The 19,857-nt window shown below is 42.3% G+C and overlaps 2 long non-coding RNA genes across 2 annotated transcripts in view; one reads left to right on the top strand and one right to left on the bottom strand.

Annotated features, from left to right (window-relative positions):
• Positions 1 to 1,985: 1,985 nt before the first annotated feature.
• Positions 1,986 to 18,020, bottom strand: LOC144824944 (uncharacterized). Its single transcript, XR_013609199.1, has 3 exons — positions 17,943 to 18,020; positions 2,091 to 2,162; positions 1,986 to 2,014 (listed from the first exon to the last, which is right to left on the bottom strand). It is a non-coding gene; the product is annotated as an uncharacterized LOC144824944 (long non-coding RNA).
• The window catches only part of LOC144824943 (uncharacterized), a 49,472-nt gene continuing 42,204 nt past the window's right edge, over positions 12,590 to 19,857 (top strand). The window contains exon 1 of the long non-coding RNA XR_013609198.1: positions 12,590 to 12,652. This is a non-coding gene — a long non-coding RNA (uncharacterized LOC144824943). The remainder of the gene's footprint in view (positions 12,653 to 19,857) is intronic.

The following is a 19,857-nucleotide window of genomic DNA, read 5'->3' as shown; positions in this document are numbered from 1 at the left end:
TGATTCAGCTCTGAAGTCAAAACCCTGAATTACATCTTCAGTTTTCTTTAAAAGAAAACAATGATGTGAACAATGAGAAGATTTAAAAGTCACTGTCTTGGAAACCCAATCTATGAGAGGGTTGTGTTGAACCAACCATGGAATTCCTAGTATCAATTTAAATTGAGGGGCATCAATGATGTCAAAATGAATTCTTTCCCTGTGAATAGGTGAACAGTCCATTTCTAACAATTCAGTTTGTCTATTGATTGGACCAGAAGTCAGTTCCTTGCCGTCTACTGCTCTCACAATTTCGGGGTGATTCTTAAGATGTGAGTTAAAACCTAACTGACTTAAAAAGTGTGTATCGATACAATTTCCTGTAGCTCCAGAATCGATTATAGCTTCCACCTTCCCAGTGTGAGAGACTGGAAGAAGCCCTCTTAGCTCTACTAATATACAAAAATGCTTACACCCTAGAGGTGGAAGAGTAGAGGCCAAACTGTAAAATTCACCCGATAAACTGACCTCATCTTTTACCGAGTTTTCTAGTTTTCCGATCTTTCTTGGGTGATGGCTACCTCCGAGGATTTAGACTTTATCTTGTTTGGCCGCGTCGGACATTCCTTTACGAAATGTCCGGTCTTACCGCAGTAAAGGAATTGGTTTAATCTTTGTCTTTTTTCTTTTTCATCTTTTGATATAGGGCCTCGTATTGATCCTATTTGCATTGGCTCTACAGGATCAATCCTGGGACTGACTTCTCGAGAAGTAGTAGTGTTTTCTTTTAAGAAAACCAGTTTGTGATCAGATTTTCCCTTTTCTCCTCTTCTTTCGGTCAAACGGTGGTTTAATTTTACCACCAAATCTATGAACTCACTAATGTCATCAGGAGGTTCTAGGATTTGGGTTCTCATGTCTTTCAATTCGTCTTTTAGCCCTCTGTAAAAAATGGAGACACTTTTATCATATGGCCAGTCTGCTTCTAAAACCAGGCGGTTAAACATAGAGATGTAATGAAGCAGGTCTGAGGATCCCTGTTTTAAACTAAGAAGTTCATTATCAGCGGATTGTACAAAGACATGTTTAGCAAACATCTTTTTTAGGGCACGTTCAAAATTCTTAAAATTATATATAATTTGGTCATCATTTTCTACCAAAGGGACTGACCAAAGTGCAGCGTCACCACCTAAATAAGATAACATAAACGCTACCTTAGAAGAGTCATCAGGGAAAGCTGATGTTTTGGCTAGGAAGTGTAAATGACACTGCTGTAAAAATACAGAAAACTTATTACAGTCTCCATAAAACCTCTCAGGCTGGGCTAAGGGAGTTGGAACTGGAGTTACCACTTGTATTTGGGTTTGGGGCCCAGACTCCAAGGAGGACCCTTGAAATGTTGCAGGTTTCAGAATTGGCTTATGCTGAATTGCATCTTGTAGGGTAGACATATCTCTGCGTAAAGCAGCGTTTTCCTGTCTTAAATCTTCCAAGATGGCTGCTAAATCCTGTAAGGTCACTTGGTCCATTGCGTCTGGGCGAAAAGATTCTCGTGGGCTTTGCCTTCTGTCAAGACAGGCTACGTCGTCCCTTACCTTGTCCTGTAACTGAAGCCTCGTGGATAACGTAGATGATTTCGCAGAGATGCAAGGGACCAACTTCCCAAACTACTAACTAAAAACTTACTGAGCTTAATTCACAGCAAGTTTTAAACTAGAAATAGGGGAGAGGGGAGAAGGGCCTCTACTGGACGTTGAGTGGTTGGTTTGTTCTTGCTGTCGCCCTGCGAAACAACAAGTACCAAAGGTATTACTTTAAAACTAACTATACTATAGACTAAAACATTGGCTTTCCTAACCTACACAGTTTTGAGTGTAAGAGTGTTGTTGATCTCTAAAAGCGCCTACCTGCGATCAGAGTAGTCCTGTCTTCGTCCAGTATTTCTTTGTCTTGTCTTGTCCTGATGGTCTAGGCGTCAGATTACTTCTGGTTATTTGTCTAAAGGTGTCCTTTCATGGGTCTTGGCTTTTGAGGGCTACAAAACAAAGAGACCAATTATAGGCTGTTCTTTCTAAAACTATTTCAAAAATTTCACCCTGACTTTCACTTACTGTATTGCTTCTTTAAAGTTCTGTAAGGGTTCCGATTGTTCTTCTTGAGATAGATATTTGGAAGGCAACGACCTAGGCAATTAGTATTCGGATAACAATAATAACAACATAAATGAACAACTGGCTATGGCTTACTGAAAAAGTTGCAATATTTATTAAACGATTAACATAAAATAGCAATTCAAGTGCATGACATAATCATAGAAGTTAAAATTCATACATAACATGTAGTTTATTAAAAAATGTATTTTATACACAAACCAATAAGGTACAGATTAAAAACTATGGTTATCTATAATAGATAAGTGGCGAGAATGTGTCTCTATGCGCGTTTCGGCGGCCAGCGCCTTCTTCATGGAGTAGCCACACAATTTCTATAAAGTAAAAATACATAGGTTACATATTTATAAAATTAATTAAAAAACGACATAGTTATACAGTTTCATAAAACAAATCTAACATCAAAGCTTCTAATTTAGCAGCCAATTAGTCCAGTTTCTATTTTAGAAAACATAACTTGTTTCCCATCTTCTTTTTTATCTTTGTAATTTCCTTATATGATCCGTCTCAATCCATAAACACAATCGTTTGGAAGGGGATTAGAAGATAGGGTAATGATAGACTTAGCGAAAACCGGCTTGTTATGTATACATAGCGGTATTCATGAATTTTACCAATCCTGTATCATGGAGTTTTAAATAATGGTAGGATAATTTTATAATGGCCACAAAATGTGGACCAAAACAGGAGAAAGAGGAGAGGAGAGGATTTTCCTAGAGTTCGCTATTCAAGATGTGCGATTGGAAAATAGATACCAGACAGGGTCAATACTTTGGTTTCCTAAAGAAATGGAGAATACAGTCTTTCACTTTTCTATTGAGGTTGTCTGACAGTTGCTACTCTCTTAGTTTTGTTTGTCTAGGATACTTACTCTAACGATCTATTTATAGCGACGGTTAGATCGATTTTTCTGTTTCTTTTGTGCTTCTTATGTAACCAAGTATGTCAGAAGCTTAGATAAAAAGAGATTATAATTATTAATAGCTTTTGTTATTAATTTTAACACTTAAATACATATATTTATATTTGTTTTTTATACCTGGTTACTAGGAGGATGAGTCAGTAGTTCCCGCCGACCGGAACCCTTGGTGTGGAGAAGTGCTGAATAGAAATCAAAGAGTCGAGTTCTTCACAAGTGATTTCTAGGCATCTATTTAGTCGGGGGAGTATAAAACCAAAAGATATATATCTCTGCTTTTCTTGTACATAGTGATTTCAGCTAAGCGCGGTATTTCGTTGGATAACAGATTTATAATATATTAGTCGTGTTTACTAGACTAGATATGGTCTTACCTATGGATTCAATATTGTTATTTTCGATTTCTTGGCTCCAACTTGCGATCTTATGATGCGATCTGTTATAAGTTGAGCTCTTTTGGGTGGCTTCTTGGTGATCCACAGAGGGAAGGAAAGGAACGCAAAGGATTAGATCCATGTATTGTAATTTCTCCTATAGCGAGTTTAAGTAAATGGTCATAAAACTCCTTGAATTCTTCAGCTCTTACCTATGGAAGCTGGATCTGGTGATTTTCAAACAATGTTGTTAGAAGGGGTAGGTAATGTTAAAAGATCTCCCTGCCTGTGGGTGTAAATAGGGATGATTATTAGACTCCGTTTAAGTACCATGAGGAAAGGAGTTTAGATTTTGATGTAGGGCGATTTATTCAATCCAGTGTCTTACCTCAAGATAATGGGCAGGGCTCAGTACGTCCGGCGGCGGGATGGTCCGACTGGCGATTCAGGAGCCCACGAAATGCGGGAAATGATGATTAATGGCACGTTAAAGGATCACGTTTATATACTATTGTTAATTGGTGTGAATTATTCACACCTGTTTTATATATCCGATTGGTTTGTCTGGCATGACACTATCGTCACAGGGTTTCCGACATAAACATGCAATGGCGGCGTAATTAGGTACGTCTCACTGATTGGTAGTGGAACGCTCGCGTTGTTGTAGTTCGCACATGAAGACAGACTTCGTTTTGTAGTTTAGTTACTGGATTCTTTTTAGTCTGTCATCGTATGCGCTATCATGCTGGATACCAGGCGTTTGTATTGTTTGTGTGTTGTCACGCTTAAGTAGCTGATATTCGCAAGTGAGGAAAGACTACTTTTTCTAGTTTTAGTTGACGGAATCTTTTTATTCTGTCATTATGTGTATTATAATTAAGGAAATCGGCTTTTTCAATATCTGAGCCTATGGAATATATTAAAAGTGTGAAGAAGATCCAATACCATAGTTTGTAATTAATTATTTCTTTGTGTTGATTCAACAGTTCTATTCTCTGCGTTTGTCGGGGAAGAACGGACCCTTATCAAGGATATTTTATTTTTAGTATTAAGTGGATTTGAAAATAAAAATCCACAGGTGGCTTATTTATTTCATTGGAAGGCATGTATTAGTCTTGTATTATAGCTGTTAATGGCAATGGGCCTCAACCGAACCATGTGTATATTCCTTTGGTCATACTGGCCAAAAAATTATTAAAGGATACATAGCAATCTTATTATTTTTGAAATATTGTCAAGTACGTAGGGTTTCTTTCTTTTTGGTTAATAGAGGCATTGTTATTCTAGTAAAACCTAATTATATTCATGAGTGACTTGAAAATATATGTCTACCTCACTTAGATAGATACCTATATTTTATTTCGATAAGGGGGGATTTCTTGAGATAGATTACAGAGTACAGGTGCTTAGACCAAATAACATAACCAAAAGTATCTTTCTTTCACATCACAGACCACTGATATGAGTTTAAGGTTTAAACCAAAAACGAAGGGTTGCACATTTACACTAGAAACATCAAACGCTAAATAATTAGTAAAACAGAGATCCCTTTTTACATCACAATAACTTCTTGTAATGCAACAAGTTTTAAATCACGACCCTGTCAATAACACTTCCTTAGGAATTCGTTTTTTCCCAGCACTAAAGTCGAATCTGTCTTCTTTCCTCTGTTTTCCAAGAAAGAATAGTCCAAAAATTATCCTTGACCTTTCTTGCGGAGGGCGCCTTGTAAAATAGTAAAAAATGTACTCAGCTTTACTTTTCTCTTTTCGCAGGATTCGAAAGTGAAGAAGAATCGCCGAAGAGATTGCTGTCTGCAGGATTTCAGTCTGTTCTGGTAAGTTCCATCAAGAGCTCCCAGACGCGATCCTTCTCCGAAGCAAGGCGGAAGGCAAAGCGTCTTCTGGAAGGCTGGGTGCGGTTTAAATAGGGGACCGCACCCAGCCGCGCACAAGAAACGTGCGTACGTACCAAGCCGAGTTCTAGAACAAAGGCACTTTACCTGCATGAAGCATGCATCCCCATTCTCAGGCAAGGGCTCCCTTATGATACAGTATCCGTGGCCTCACAAGGATACACAAAAGGCAATACAAATAATAACATGAAAGAAATGACGAAAATGACAAAGAAAAACACACATGTGAAATGAATCAAAGGTTAAATCACACAATTCACACTGATGCTTGATGCGTGCTGGGTGCACGGGAAAGGGGTGGGTCCTTTATGGGATTGATGAACGCACTTCAGTAATGTGGGTCAGAGGGCTCTTTCTTTAGCGATTTGGGGGGAAGCAAGGGTGATTCATGACAGTAATACGGCCTTCAAAAAGCAGCTGGGCCTCACCGATCGTAATGGTTCCAAAACCCGATGGGTCTAAACGCTTCTGCATGGACTTCAGAGCTCTTAATGCCATCTCTACCTGTGATGCGTACCCCATACCAAGGGTTGATGAACTGATTGAAAAACTCGGGGATGCTGTATACATCACCACCATGGACCTCACAAAGGGATATTGGCAGGTGCCCCTCCGTGAGGAAGACCAGAAGAAGACAGCCTTTATCACAGACGAGGGGTTGTACGAGTTCACGGTTCTTCCTTTCGGTCTTCACGGAGCTCCTGCCACCTTCCAGGGTCTCATGAATACCATATTACAACCATATCCATCGTTCAGTTCGGCGTACCTAGATGACATTGTGATTTACAATAGCACCTGGGAGGACCATCTACGACATCTGCACATCATCCTAACAGCACTAAAACAGGCAGGTCTACACATAAATGCAAAGAAGTCCAGAGCCGCGTTCAACCGAGTGAACTATCTTGGATATTTCCTGGGAGACGGGACTATTGCCCCACAAACTGAAAAGGTGAAAGCCATTGAAAAGACACCCTTCCCCACCAATAAAAGAGACCTACGAGCTTTCCTAGGACTAATTGGTTACTACCGCATATTTATCCCTAGGTTTGCTGAAGTAGCCACCCCCCTTACTGACCTCCTGAGAAAAGACGTCAGACCCAGAGAGCTACAAACTCCCTCTCAGGAAGCACTGACTGCATTTGAGAGCCTAAAGCAAACAATAACTACCACACCAGTCTTGGTATCACCCAATTTCACGAAGTACTTCATACTCGCTACAGGCGCCTCAAACGTAGGGATTGGGGCCGTCTTGTCACAAATGGGGGAAGACGGGCTAGAACATCCCATACTGTATGCCAGTCGTAAGCTATTTCCCAGGGAGTGTAAATATGCCCCTATAGAGCGGGAATGCCTGGCAATAAAGTGGGCCATCGACAAACTGCAGTATTATTTAGAGGGAAGTCCATTCATCCTCCATACTGACCATGCTCCCTTGAAGTGGATGTACTAAAACCGAAGCCACAATCCAAGGGTGCTCAGGTGGTTACTGTCCCTACAGCCATACTCCTTTACTGTACACCACAGGAAAGGCTCGGAAAACAGGAGCGCTGACTTTCTATCCAGAGTCTTCCCTCTCCCCAATCGGGAGAATCCAGGGGGGGAGGTGTGTGGCGGAGAGACGTTCCTTTGAGGGACAGGACCATGTACGCGATTGGTGGTCAGTTGTCCCCCTCTCACCAGCTTCTATCCCCTCTCACCAGCATGACAATCCCTATGTCGACGACGAATGGCAACAGGATAAAGAGCCCCTATGGAGCTACGATGAGGAAAAAGGACAAGGCTCCTTTAATTGGGGATTACAACCCGACGAGACTTCTCCCCTGTTGAACGTCATCGCGCCAGGTACGTCAAAAGAGGGAGGAACCAGGAAGACGATGGACGGCATTTCCCCGGAGGAAGAAAAAGGCGACGGTGAGCGGAGAAGGAGAGAGAAACCGAAGGTCCAGGAGGAAGAGGACGAGACGAGCCAGGCTCAGGACATCAGAGGCGTTCCCGACAAGCCAGGAGGCCAACGTCTTCATGAGCCGCCCCGCCACACTCCCACGGGAGGAGCGTGGCTTGAACAGGTACGGGGCAAGGTTGCGGGTTGGGTGGGACTACGTAACCAGCCTGCCACGCAGAAGCCCGCATGTACATAGGTGTAAATTTCGTGTACGGTCTCCAGAAACCCTTTCCTCCTCACGAGCACTTGAGCATGGCAAATTAACGTGTATACAGCACTCGTTCACTTGGTTTCCCTCACTTCTGGCCCCTCGCATTCCTAAAACCCGAACGCTCCCCTAATCCCTGTCTTTATTCTCTCTTTTGCTTTCCGGTCTTGACGGAGCGTCCCACCTTTAATCCGTGGCTTACCAATCTGGCGTCCCCGAAGAACATCAAGACGGACCCTGCAGCTTTTGCACGAGAAAGACTTACCAGCCGGAGACGGAAAGCTTATTATATAAAAATAAAGCCATCTCTCAAATCATTAATCAAAGCCTCTGACTCAGTTACTCCTGCCCCTGCCGCCCCTTTACAACTGGTGTCGGAAGTGGGATCTCCACCACAGCCCATCTGTAACACCGAGATGGACGCCCTAATACAGCACATCATAAAGGGGCAAGAAAAACTGGAATGGGCAGTCGAGAGACAACTTTCCTCGGCGCAGGCAGACCGAGAGTTATTTCAAAACACTATCTCTGCCCAAATCGAAAGTCTCCAGAAAAGCGTATCACCTCCAACTGTGTCGGTACCTGCAGAGGGTAGAATACACGTCCCAAACCCCTCTGGAATTGCGCTGCAGGAATATGTACAGGGAGAAGATCCTGACGCATTTCTATTAAATTTTGAGCGGGCTGCCAGAGCGTTGGGTTGGCCAGAGGAGAAGTGGCCTTTCTTCCTATCCCCGTTGCTGACGGGTGAGGTGCAATTCGCCTATCAGGTGGCCAACCCCATTGGGAATACTCCTTACCACTTAATCATAGAAATAATACTCGATCACCTAGGCCTTGACTCCAAAGCCTATAGAGTCTGCTTCAGAAAAGAACGAGGGACCCCAGGCGAAAACCCCAAAACCCTATTTTTTCGCCTTAAAATGGCAGCAGACAAATGGTTAAAGCCAGAATCCAGCACCAAGGAAGAAGTGATGGCCAAAATCTACCTGGCAAATGGAGGGGGCAACATTGCCCCAACCGACCGCACAATTGCTTGTCGCCATCTGGCAAATACTTTGTTCAACTTCATTGTTTTACCGATACATATCATCATCCTTAGTTAATCCATTTATCAAAAGTTTTTTCATCCTTAACTTCAATCCACACACGGGATATTTATGCCATTTTCAAATTTCTAGTATGAATGCTGTGCCCATCCAGACCTCTTGCACAAACACGACAGATGCAGGGGTTCTTCCAAAACAGCGTTTATTAAGAAAACCAATGCATTTCGAGCATCTAAGTGTTTTGCTCTTCTCAAAAACACTTTCATTAACATCTTTACAATGTTGAGTTTCTAACATCATTTTACTTTAATCTGTTGGGTGGTAACCATGAAAGCAGCAGGACAGCAGCAATTTAGACCTAGGGGGAGACGACACCTAGATGATAGGTTTTTATTTAGTGGGGGTCTACACATTTCAATAAGTGATTAGATTGAATTAGTTTCTGAGACTGTTTTGCAAATAGAATTTTAGGAATGCAATGAAAACAGGTTAAGCCATTAACGTAATATTAAGCACCAAGTGTTGTTAAAGTAAAATGATGTTACAAACTCAACATTGTAAAGATGTTAATGAAAGTGTTTTTGTATTGATTCCAGCGTACCCTGACGAAGAGCACTTGATGCTCGAAATGCATGCTGTAATGCCAGAAACCGGTCCTCGGAAGCTTGTTTCCAGTCCAGGGAAGGCATGGCTTGGCAGTTCGGGCTGGACTGTTCCCATGAGGCACAGGGTCAGACTGATTTGCATATAGCCATGTCTGAACTGGGGTGGCAGAGTGGGCTAAAGAACGGTGATGGGTCAAACCCAGATCTTTTGACTGGGTGTGAGTGTTTGATTGGTTCAGATGCTCCGTCCATCACCACCCCTTTTTGTACGGCTAACTACGCAAGGGCACAGCCACGAACTTTGGGTTGGGACCATGAGAAGGTCAGTAAACACCAGCCTCCCGCCAAAGTGGAAAGGAAACCAAAACCTCCGTTGGAACTTGTGAGACCCAGGTATCCTAGAATGGACTCTCCTCTCATGTGTGGGCCGCAGTGCTTTGAATGTGGCGAGTGGGCCACATCGCCCGTTTATGCCCCAGAAAACGATCAACGGAAGAACCTATGGAAGTGGGGTATCTTCCCAAAACGGTTCTCTACTGCGCGGAAATGGGAACATCCTTTTATGTAAGTATGAGGATGAATAGCTACTTGGTAAAAGCCCTTCTAGATTCTGGGTGCAGGCAATCAGTGGTCCAAGAACGCTTTGTTCTCCCTAACCAGTACGTCCCTGGGACGGTGGTTCACATACGTTGTGTACATGGGGATGTTAAACCCTACCTCCTGGCACAGGTAACCCTAAGACCAACAGACAAAGAGCCATGTACAGTAAAAGTAGGGGTGGTAGACTCACTTCCCGAAGATGTAATCCTAGGGGTGGACAACCCAGAGTTCCTCTCCCTTTTTAAGAACAGCATAAATAGGCCAGTCCCAAAGATAGACGGTCCTATACCTACTCTTATAACTCCGGAACCCTGGGTCATAGACCGTAGTTTTAGGTTTGCACAAGTAGACAACAGAACCCTATATAATGCCTGGGAAAGCGCTCACGTGTCTCAAAATCTACATTCTCAGACTTATCCCCGATTTGTGATACGAAAGGACTTACTGTATAGGGAGACTGAAGAAGGAGGCACAGCCCAACTACTGGTGCCCCTATCCTTCCGTGAACAAGTATTGTTCTTCACACATGCTCACCTCACGGCGGGTCACTCAGGGAAGGAAAAAACCACAGAGAGCATAATACATTATTTTTATTGGACTGGAATATACAAAGATGTACAGAACTATTGCATGATGTGTGAAATCTGCCAACGAAAGAATACCCACAGGCCCCCAGCAGCACCGCTACAACCCCTGCCCATAATTGGCACCCCCTTCGAAAGGGTCGGTATGGACTTAATAGGTCCCCTACCAAAGTCATCAAGGGGACATCTATATGCCCTCGTAATTGTTGACTATGCAACAAGGTTCATAGAAGCCTTCCCCTTGAGGGCCCCCACCACTTCGAACATTGCGGAGAGATTCGTGGAGTTGTTCTCTAGGGTCGGATTCCCAAAAGAGGTCCTAACAGACCAGGGTACACCTTTTAATTCACGCCTGATGAAAGAGGTCTGTAAAACATTAGATGTCCGTCACATAAGGACATCTGTTTATCACCCCCAAACGGATGGACTTGTAGAGCGGTACAATCATACCTTAAAGACTACGCTAAAAAAAATGCTGACTTCAGAAAGGCCTGATTGGGATCGCCTCCTACCGTTGGCCCTATACGTACTCCGAGCTCAGAAACAGAGCAGTTTATGCTGCTCAGCCTTTGAATTACTGTATGGACGTCACCCTAGGTCATTGTTGGAAATGACAAAAATGACAAAAGATGCGTGGGAAACAGAAGAGGAACAAGAACAGAAGTCCCTTCTCGAATACACCCTACAATTGAGGTCCAAACTGGGCAAGTTAAGAAACCTCGCATATACTAATATGGAACACAAAAGGAATAAGCAGAAGAAACACTATGACCGTGGGAAGAAACTAAGAAGACTTAAAGTCGGCGACTGGGCGCTAGTCCTCTTACCATCTATCTCCAACAAAGGCAAAACAGACTGGTTGGGGCCATACAAGGTGACCGGTACAATAGGGGACACAACGTATAGGCTACAGCTCTCCGCCTCCAAGTCTCAATGTTACCACATTAACCTCTTGAAGAAGTGGATTGGCCCTGTCCCCAAGGGCACAAACCTGGTTGTACCTACAGTCCCCAAAACACTGACCACAGTAGACCGGCTTGTTGTAAACGATGACTTGTCTAACCAAATGAGAGACGACCTAAAGAACCTCCTGTTACCCTTTTCGGATATCTTCTCTGACCTACCCGGGAAAGCAACCTTTGTCGAACACCACATTGAAACACCTCCCGGTAAAATGGTGAAACAACGACCTTACCGGATCCCAGCGGCTAGACGAGAGGCAGTGAGGAAAGAAGTAAGAGACATGTTAAACCTTGGGGTAATTGTCAAGACAGGCTACGTCGTCCCTTACCTTGTCCTGTAACTGAAGCCAAGTGGATAACGTAGATGATTTCGCAGAGACGCAAGGGACCAACTTCCCAAACTACTAACTAAAAACTTACTGAACTTAATTCACAGCAAGTTTTAAACTAGAAATAGGGGAGGTGGGCCGGTACTGGACGTTGAGTGGTTGGTTTGTTCTTGCTGTCGACCTGCGAAACAACAAGTACCAAAGGTATTACTTTAAAACTAACTATACTATAGACTAAAACATTGGCTTTCCTAACCTACACAGTTTTGAGTGTAAGAGTGTTGTTGATCTCTAAAAGGGCCTACCTGCGATCAGAGTAGTCTTGTCTTCGTCCAGTATTTCTTTGTCTTGTCTTGTCCTGATGGTCTAGGCGTCAGATTACTTCTGGTTATTTGTCTAAAGGTGTCCTTTCATGGGTCTTGGCTTTTGAGGGCTACAAAACAAAGAGACCAATTATAGGCTGTTCTTTCTAAAACTATCTCCAAAATTTCACCCTGACTTTCACTTACTGTATTGCTTCTTTAAAGTTCTGTAAGGGGTTCCGATTGTTCTTCTTGAGATAGATTACAGAGTACAGGTGCTTAGACCAAATAACATAACCAAAAGTATCTTTCTTTCACATCACAGACCACTGATATGATTTTAAGGTTTAAACCAAAAATGAAGGGTTGCACATTTACACTAGAAACATCAAGCGCTAAATCATTAGTAAAACAGAGATCCCTTTTAACATCACAATAACTTCTTGTAATGCAACAAGTTTTAAATCACAACCCTGTCAATAACACTTCCTTAGGAATTCTGTTTTTCCCAGCACTAAAGTCGAATCTGTCTTCTTACCTCTGTTTTCCAAGAAAGAATAGTCCAAAAATTATCCTTGACCTTTCTTGCGAAGGGCGCCTTGTAAAATAGTAAAAAATTTACTTAGTTTTTCTTTTCTCTTTTCGCAGGATTCGAAAGTGAAGAAGAATCGCCGAAGAGATTGCTGTCTGCAGGATTTCAGTCTGTTCTGGTAAGTTCCATCAAGAGCTCCCAGACGCGATCCTTCTCCGAAGCAAGGCGGAAGGCAAAGCGTCTTCTGGAAGGCTGGGTGCGGTTTAAATAGGGGACCGCACCCAGCCGCACCCAGCCGCGCACAAGAAACGTGCGTGCGTACCAAGCCGAGTTCTAGAACAAAGGCACTTTACCTGTATGAAGCATGCATCTTCATTCCCAGGCAAGGGCTCCCTTATGATACAGTCTCTGTGGCCTCACAAGGATACACAAAAGGCAATACAAATAATAACATGAAAGAAATGATGAAAATTACAAAGAAAAACACACATGTGAAATGAATCAAAGGTTAGATCACACAATTCACACTGATGCTTGATGCGTGCTGGGTGCACGGGAAAGGGGTGGGTCCTTTATGGGATTGATGAACGCACTTCAGTAATGTGGGTCAGAGGGCTCTTTCTTTAGCGATTTGGGGGGAAGCAAGGGTGATTCATGACAGTACTCCCTCCTCAAGATCCCCCCCAAGACTGTAGAAATGGGTTTCGGTTTGTCTGGGTATCGTAAATGAAAAGTCCTTACAATTTTTGGAGCATGTTTTAAGTGTTCTAATGGCTCCCATGATCTTTCATCTGGGCCATAGCCTCTCCAGTCAACTAGATAGAAAAGTTTTCCTCTGACTCTTTTGGAATCTAAGATTGTTTTCACCTCAGATTCAGGGTGTCCTTCAATACTAATCGAAGGAGGTGGTTGAATCATACGGGTTTGAGAATGGAAAGGTTTAATTAATGAAACATGGAAGACTGGATGTATCTGATATTTTTGAGGGAGAACTAATTTTACACAAACAGGATTGATGACTTTTTCAATAGGAAAGGGACCTATGAATCTGGGATTACATTTTTTGTTCCCTCTTAGTTTTAAATTCTTGGTACTTAACCAAACCTTATCTCCAGGTTTGTATTCTGGTTGCTCAGTTCGATGTTTATCAGTTGCTTTTTTTTGGGTCTCTTTTGCCTTACTTAGGTTGTATCTCGCCTCTTCTTGCACTGTAGAAAGTTTAGAAACATAATCAAAAATTGCCGGTACTGACTCTATTTTGTCAGTATGCTTAGGAATGCTCTTGGGATGAAATCCGTAGTTACAAAAGAATGGGGACATTTTGGTTGAAGCATGTTCTGTGTTGTTATAGGTGAATTCTAAGGGACTTAAAAGATCTGACCATTCCTCAGATACACCAGGCAACATGCAACGTAGAAATTGTTCTATGGTCTGGTTGGTTCGTTCAGTCAAACCATCAGTCTTGGGGTGGTAACTGGAAGACAGCCGAACTTCCATGTTTAACAAAGAGCTTAGGTTACGCCAAACTCGAGAAATGAATTGGGAACCCCTGTCCGAAATTACCACTGATGGAATGCCATGTAAACGAATTATATGTTTCATAATCAGATGAGTAAGTTCCATAGCTATGGGAAGTTTTTTTAGGGGAATGAAATGGGCCATGCAAGTGAATTGGTCTACAACAGTTAAAATCATTGTAAATCCCTTCTTGGTTTCAGGTAGTTCAACAATGAAATCTAAGGATATCATATGCCACGGTTGAGGAGGAATAGGGAGCGGCATTAACAAACCACTTTGAGCTTGATTAGAGGTTTTGTTTTGAATACAAATGCTACATGTCTCTACAAATAGTTGTACGTCTTGGAACATAGAGGGCCACCAAAAGTCTCTTTTAATGAGTTCATAGGTTTTCATGATACTGGGATGAGCAGACAAAGGAGTATCATGATGAAGATGAATGATGGTCTTCTGAAGTGACTCTGTAGGTACAAAAATATGATCATGAACCAGCATCAGATTGTCTTTCTCCTGAAGGAAAGGATGATCTTTTTTCCATTGATCTAAATCTTTTTCTTCCAATGCCTTCTTTATGTCGCTAATTACATCACAAACTGATAAACTAGCCTGAAAACAAGAAGTTGGGATTACAGGATGAATAATTTCCGGCAGGTCTGGACCTTTGTCCCCAATTATGGATAAAGCGTCAGCCTTTAAGTTCTCTTTCCCAGGTCGATAAGTGATTACAAAATTATAATCATTGAAGAACATTGACCATCGCAACTGCCTAGCTGAAAGAGCTTTTACAGATCTTAAAGCTTGAAGGTTTCTGTGGTCGGTATAAATTGTTACAGGATGACGAGCTCCAAGCAAGTAGTGACGCCATTCTTCAAAAACTGCTTTGATAGCCAATAGTTCTTTGTCAGCGATTGCATAATTTTGTTCAGATTCAGATAATTTTCTGGAATAGTAAGCTATAGGGTGCATTTGACCTGTGTCAAGATCTCCTTGAGACAAAATTCCACCCAAGGCAAATTGAGAAGCGTCCGCTTCCACTATGAAAGGCTGGCTAGGATTAGGATGAAACAAAACAGGAGCAGATGTGAATCTTTTCTTTAATTCTTGAAAAGCATTTTCTGCCGGGGCAGACCATAGGAATTTCACGCCTTTTCTTAACAATTTAGTAATGGGAGTAATTATCTGAGAAAAGTCTTGGATAAAACGGCGATAAAAAATCGCAAATCCTAGAAAGCTTTGTATTTGCTTTACAGTAGTGGGACTTGGCCAAGAACTGACTGCCTCAACCTTTTTTGGATCCATCTCGATTCCCTTGGGACTGATGATATAGCCAAGAAAATCAACCTTAGAGACATGAAACAGACTTTTCTCCAGTTTAACATATAAAGAATTTGAAAGCAATTTTTGGAGAATGGCACAAACTTGCTGTACATGTTCCTCTTCTGAGTTGGAGTGGATGAGGATATCATCAATGTAGACAACACAGCATATATCTATGAATTCGTGCAAAACTTCATTTATAAAAAATTGGAAAGCTGCTGGAGCGTTGCAAAGACCGAAAGGCATTACTTGGTACTCGAAGAGACCAAACTTAGTGCGAAAGGCCGTTTTCCACTCGTCGCCTTTTCGTACTCTTACCAGATGGTATGCTCCACGCAAGTCCAATTTTGTATAAATTGTTGCCTTTTTAATCTGGTCCAGTAGTGTAGGAATAAGGGGCAGGGGATACCTGTTCTTTACGGTGACATTATTCAGTGCTCTGTAACCTATACATGGGCGCAATTCTCCTCCTTTTTTCTGAATGAAAAAAAGAGAAGATGACACAGGTGATTTGGAATGTCGAATAAAGCCATTTACGAGGTATTCATCAAGATATTCCCTGAGGTGTACATTCTCTTTTTCAGTGAGGGCATAGATCCTACTACAGGGCAGGATGGCTCCAGGCACCAGACCTATTCTGCAGTCATAGTCCCTGTGTGGCGGCAGTGTGTTTGCCCTTTTTTTGTCAAAAAGGTCCAAAAGATCAGAGTACTCAGAAGGCACTCCATCCAAGACTAAAACCTTGGGTGATTCAGCTCTGAAGTCAAAACCCTGAATTACATCTTCAGTTTTCTTTAAAAGAAAACAATGATGTGAACAATGAGAAGATTTAAAAGTCACTGTCTTGGAAACCCAATCTATGAGAGGGTTGTGTTGAACCAACCATGGAATTCCTAGTATCAATTTAAATTGAGGGGCATCAATGATGTCAAAATTAATTCTTTCCCTGTGAATAGGTGAACAGTCCATTTCTAACAATTCAGTTTGTCTATTGATTGGACCAGAAGTCAGTTCCTTGCCGTCTACTGCTCTCACAATTTCGGGGTGATTCTTAAGATGTGAGTTAAAACCTAACTGACTTAAAAAGTGTGTATCGATACAATTTCCTGTAGCTCCAGAATCGATTATAGCTTCCACCTTCCCAGTGTGAGAGGCTGGAAGAAGCCCTCTTAGCTCTACTAATATACAAAAATGCTTACACCCTAGAGGTGGAAGAGTAGAGGCCAAACTGTAAAATTCACCCGATAAACTGACCTCATCTTTTACCGAGTTTTCTAGTTTTCCGATCTTTCTTGGGTGATGGCTACCTCCGAGGATTTAGACTTTATCTTGTTTGGCCGCGTCGGACATTCCTTTACGAAATGTCCGGTCTTACAGCAGTAAAGGAATTGGTTTAATCTTTGTCTTTTTTCTTTTTCATCTTTTGATATAGGGCCTCGTATTGATCCTATTTGCATTGGCTCTACAGGATCAATCCTGGGACTGACTTCTCGAGAAGTAGTAGTGTTTTCTTTTAAGAAAACCAGTTTGTGATCGGATTTTCCCTTTTCTCCTCTTCTTTCGGTCAAACGGTGGTTTAATTTTACCACCAAATCTATGAACTCACTAATGTCATCAGGAGGTTCTAGGATTTGGGTTCTCATGTCTTTCAATTCGTCTTTTAGCCCTCTGTAAAAAATTGAGACACTTTTATCATATGGCCAGTCTGCTTCTAAAACCAGGCGGTTAAACATAGAGATGTAATGAAGCAGGTCTGAGGATCCCTGTTTTAAACTAAGAAGTTCATTATCAGCGGATTGTACAAAGACATGTTTAGCAAACATCTTTTTTAGGGCACGTTCAAAATTCTTAAAATTATATATAATTTGGTCATCATTTTCTACCAAAGGGACTGACCAAAGTGCAGCGTCACCACCTAAATAAGATAACATAAACGCTACCTTAGAAGAGTCATCAGGGAAAGCTGATGTTTTGGCTAGGAAGTGTAAATGACACTGCTGTAAAAATACAGAAAACTTATTACAGTCTCCATAAAACCTCTCAGGCTGGGCTAAGGGAGTTGGAACTGGAGTTACCACTTGTATTTGGGTTTGGGGCCCAGACTCCAAGGAGGACCCTTGAAATGTTGCAGGTTTCAGAATTGGCTTATGCTGAATTGCATCTTGTAGGGTAGACATATCTCTGCGTAAAGCAGCGTTTTCCTGTCTTAAATCTTCCAAGATGGCTGCTAAATCCTGTAAGGTCACTTGGTCCATTGCGTCTGGGCGAAAAGATTCTCGTGGGCTTTGCCTTCTGTCAAGACAGGCTACGTCGTCCCTTACCTTGTCCTGTAACTGAAGCCTCGTGGATAACGTAGATGATTTCGCAGAGATGCAAGGGACCAACTTCCCAAACTACTAACTAAAAACTTACTGAGCTTAATTCACAGCAAGTTTTAAACTAGAAATAGGGGAGAGGGGAGAAGGGCCTCTACTGGACGTTGAGTGGTTGGTTTGTTCTTGCTGTCGCCCTGCGAAACAACAAGTACCAAAGGTATTACTTTAAAACTAACTATACTATAGACTAAAACATTGGCTTTCCTAACCTACACAGTTTTGAGTGTAAGAGTGTTGTTGATCTCTAAAAGCGCCTACCTGCGATCAGAGTAGTCCTGTCTTCGTCCAGTATTTCTTTGTCTTGTCTTGTCCTGATGGTCTAGGCGTCAGATTACTTCTGGTTATTTGTCTAAAGGTGTCCTTTCATGGGTCTTGGCTTTTGAGGGCTACAAAACAAAGAGACCAATTATAGGCTGTTCTTTCTAAAACTATCTCAAAAATTTCACCCTGACTTTCACTTACTGTATTGCTTCTTTAAAGTTCTGTAAGGGGTTCCGATTGTTCTTCTTGAGATAGATTACAGAGTACAGGTGCTTAGACCAAATAACATAACCAAAAGTATCTTTCTTTCACATCACAGACCACTGATATGAGTTTAAGGTTTAAACCAAAAACGAAGGGTTGCACATTTACACTAGAAACATCAAACGCTAAATAATTAGTAAAACAGAGATCCCTTTTTACATCACAATAACTTCTTGTAATGCAACAAGTTTTAAATCACGACCCTGTCAATAACACTTCCTTAGGAATTCGGTTTTTCCCAGCACTAAAGTCGAATCTGTCTTCTTTCCTCTGTTTTCCAAGAAAGAATAGTCCAAAAATTATCCTTGACCTTTCTTGCGGAGGGCGCCTTGTAAAATAGTAAAACATGTACTCAGCTTTACTTTTCTCTTTTCGCAGGATTCGAAAGTGAACAAGAATCGCCGAAGAGATTGCTGTCTGCAGGATTTCAGTCTGTTCTGGTAAGTTCCATCAAGAGCTCCCAGACGCGATCCTTCTCCGAAGCAAGGCGGAAGGCAAAGCGTCTTCTGGAAGGCTGGGTGCGGTTTAAATAGGGGACCGCACCCAGCCGCGCACAAGAAACGTGCGTGCGTACCAAGCCGAGTTCTAGAACAAAGGCACTTTACCTGCATGAAGCATGCATCCCCATTCTCAGGCAAGGGCTCCCTTATGATACAGTATCTGTGGCCTCACAAGGATACACAAAAGGCAATACAAATAATAACATGAAAGAAATGACGAAAATGACAAAGAAAAACACACATGTGAAATTAATCAAAGGTTAAATCACACAATTCACACTGATGCTTGATGCGTGCTGGGTGCACGGGAATGGGGTGGGTTTTTTATGGGATTGATGAAGGCACTTCAGTAATGTGGGTCAGAGGGCTCTTTCTTTAGCGATTTGGGGGGAAGCAAGGGTGATTCATGACAGTAATACGGCCTTCAAAAAGCAGCTGGGCCTCACCGATCGTAATGGTTCCAAAACCCGATGGGTCTAAACGCTTCTGCATGGACTTCAGAGCTCTTAATGCCATCTCTACCTTTGATGCGTACCCCATACCAAGGGTTGATGAACTGATTGAAAAACTCGGGGATGCTGTATACATCACCACCATGGACCTCACAAAGGGATATTGGCAGGTGCCCCTCCGTGAGGAAGACCGGAAGAAGACAGCCTTTATCACAGACGAGGGGTTGTACGAGTTCACGGTTCTTCCTTTCGGTCTTCACGGAGCTCCTGCCACCTTCCAGGGTCTCATGAATACCATATTACAACCATATCCATCGTTCAGTTCGGCGTACCTAGATGACATCGTGATTTACAATAGCACCTGGGAGGACCATCTACGACATCTGCACATCATCCTAACAGCACTAAAACAGGCAGATCTACACATAAATGCGAAAAAGTCCAGAGCCGCGTTCAACCGAGTGAACTATCTTGGATATTTCCTGGGAGACTGGACTATTGCCCCACAAACTGAAAAGGTGAAAGCCATTGAAAAGACACCCTTCCCCACCAATAAAAGAGACCTACGAGCTTTCCTAGGACTAATTGGTTACTACCGCAGATTTATCCCTAGGTTTGCTGAAGTAGCCACCCCCCTTACTGACCTCCTGAGAAAAGACGTCAGACCCAGAGAGCTACAAACTCCCTCTCAGGAAG

This window comes from Lissotriton helveticus, chromosome 3_1 (genome assembly GCF_964261635.1).
Source record: "Lissotriton helveticus chromosome 3_1, aLisHel1.1, whole genome shotgun sequence".
In the NCBI taxonomy this organism is placed as follows: domain Eukaryota; kingdom Metazoa; phylum Chordata; class Amphibia; order Caudata; family Salamandridae; genus Lissotriton; species Lissotriton helveticus.
Note: the sequence above shows the minus strand (reverse complement) of the source record. Positions and strands in the feature narration are given on the sequence as shown.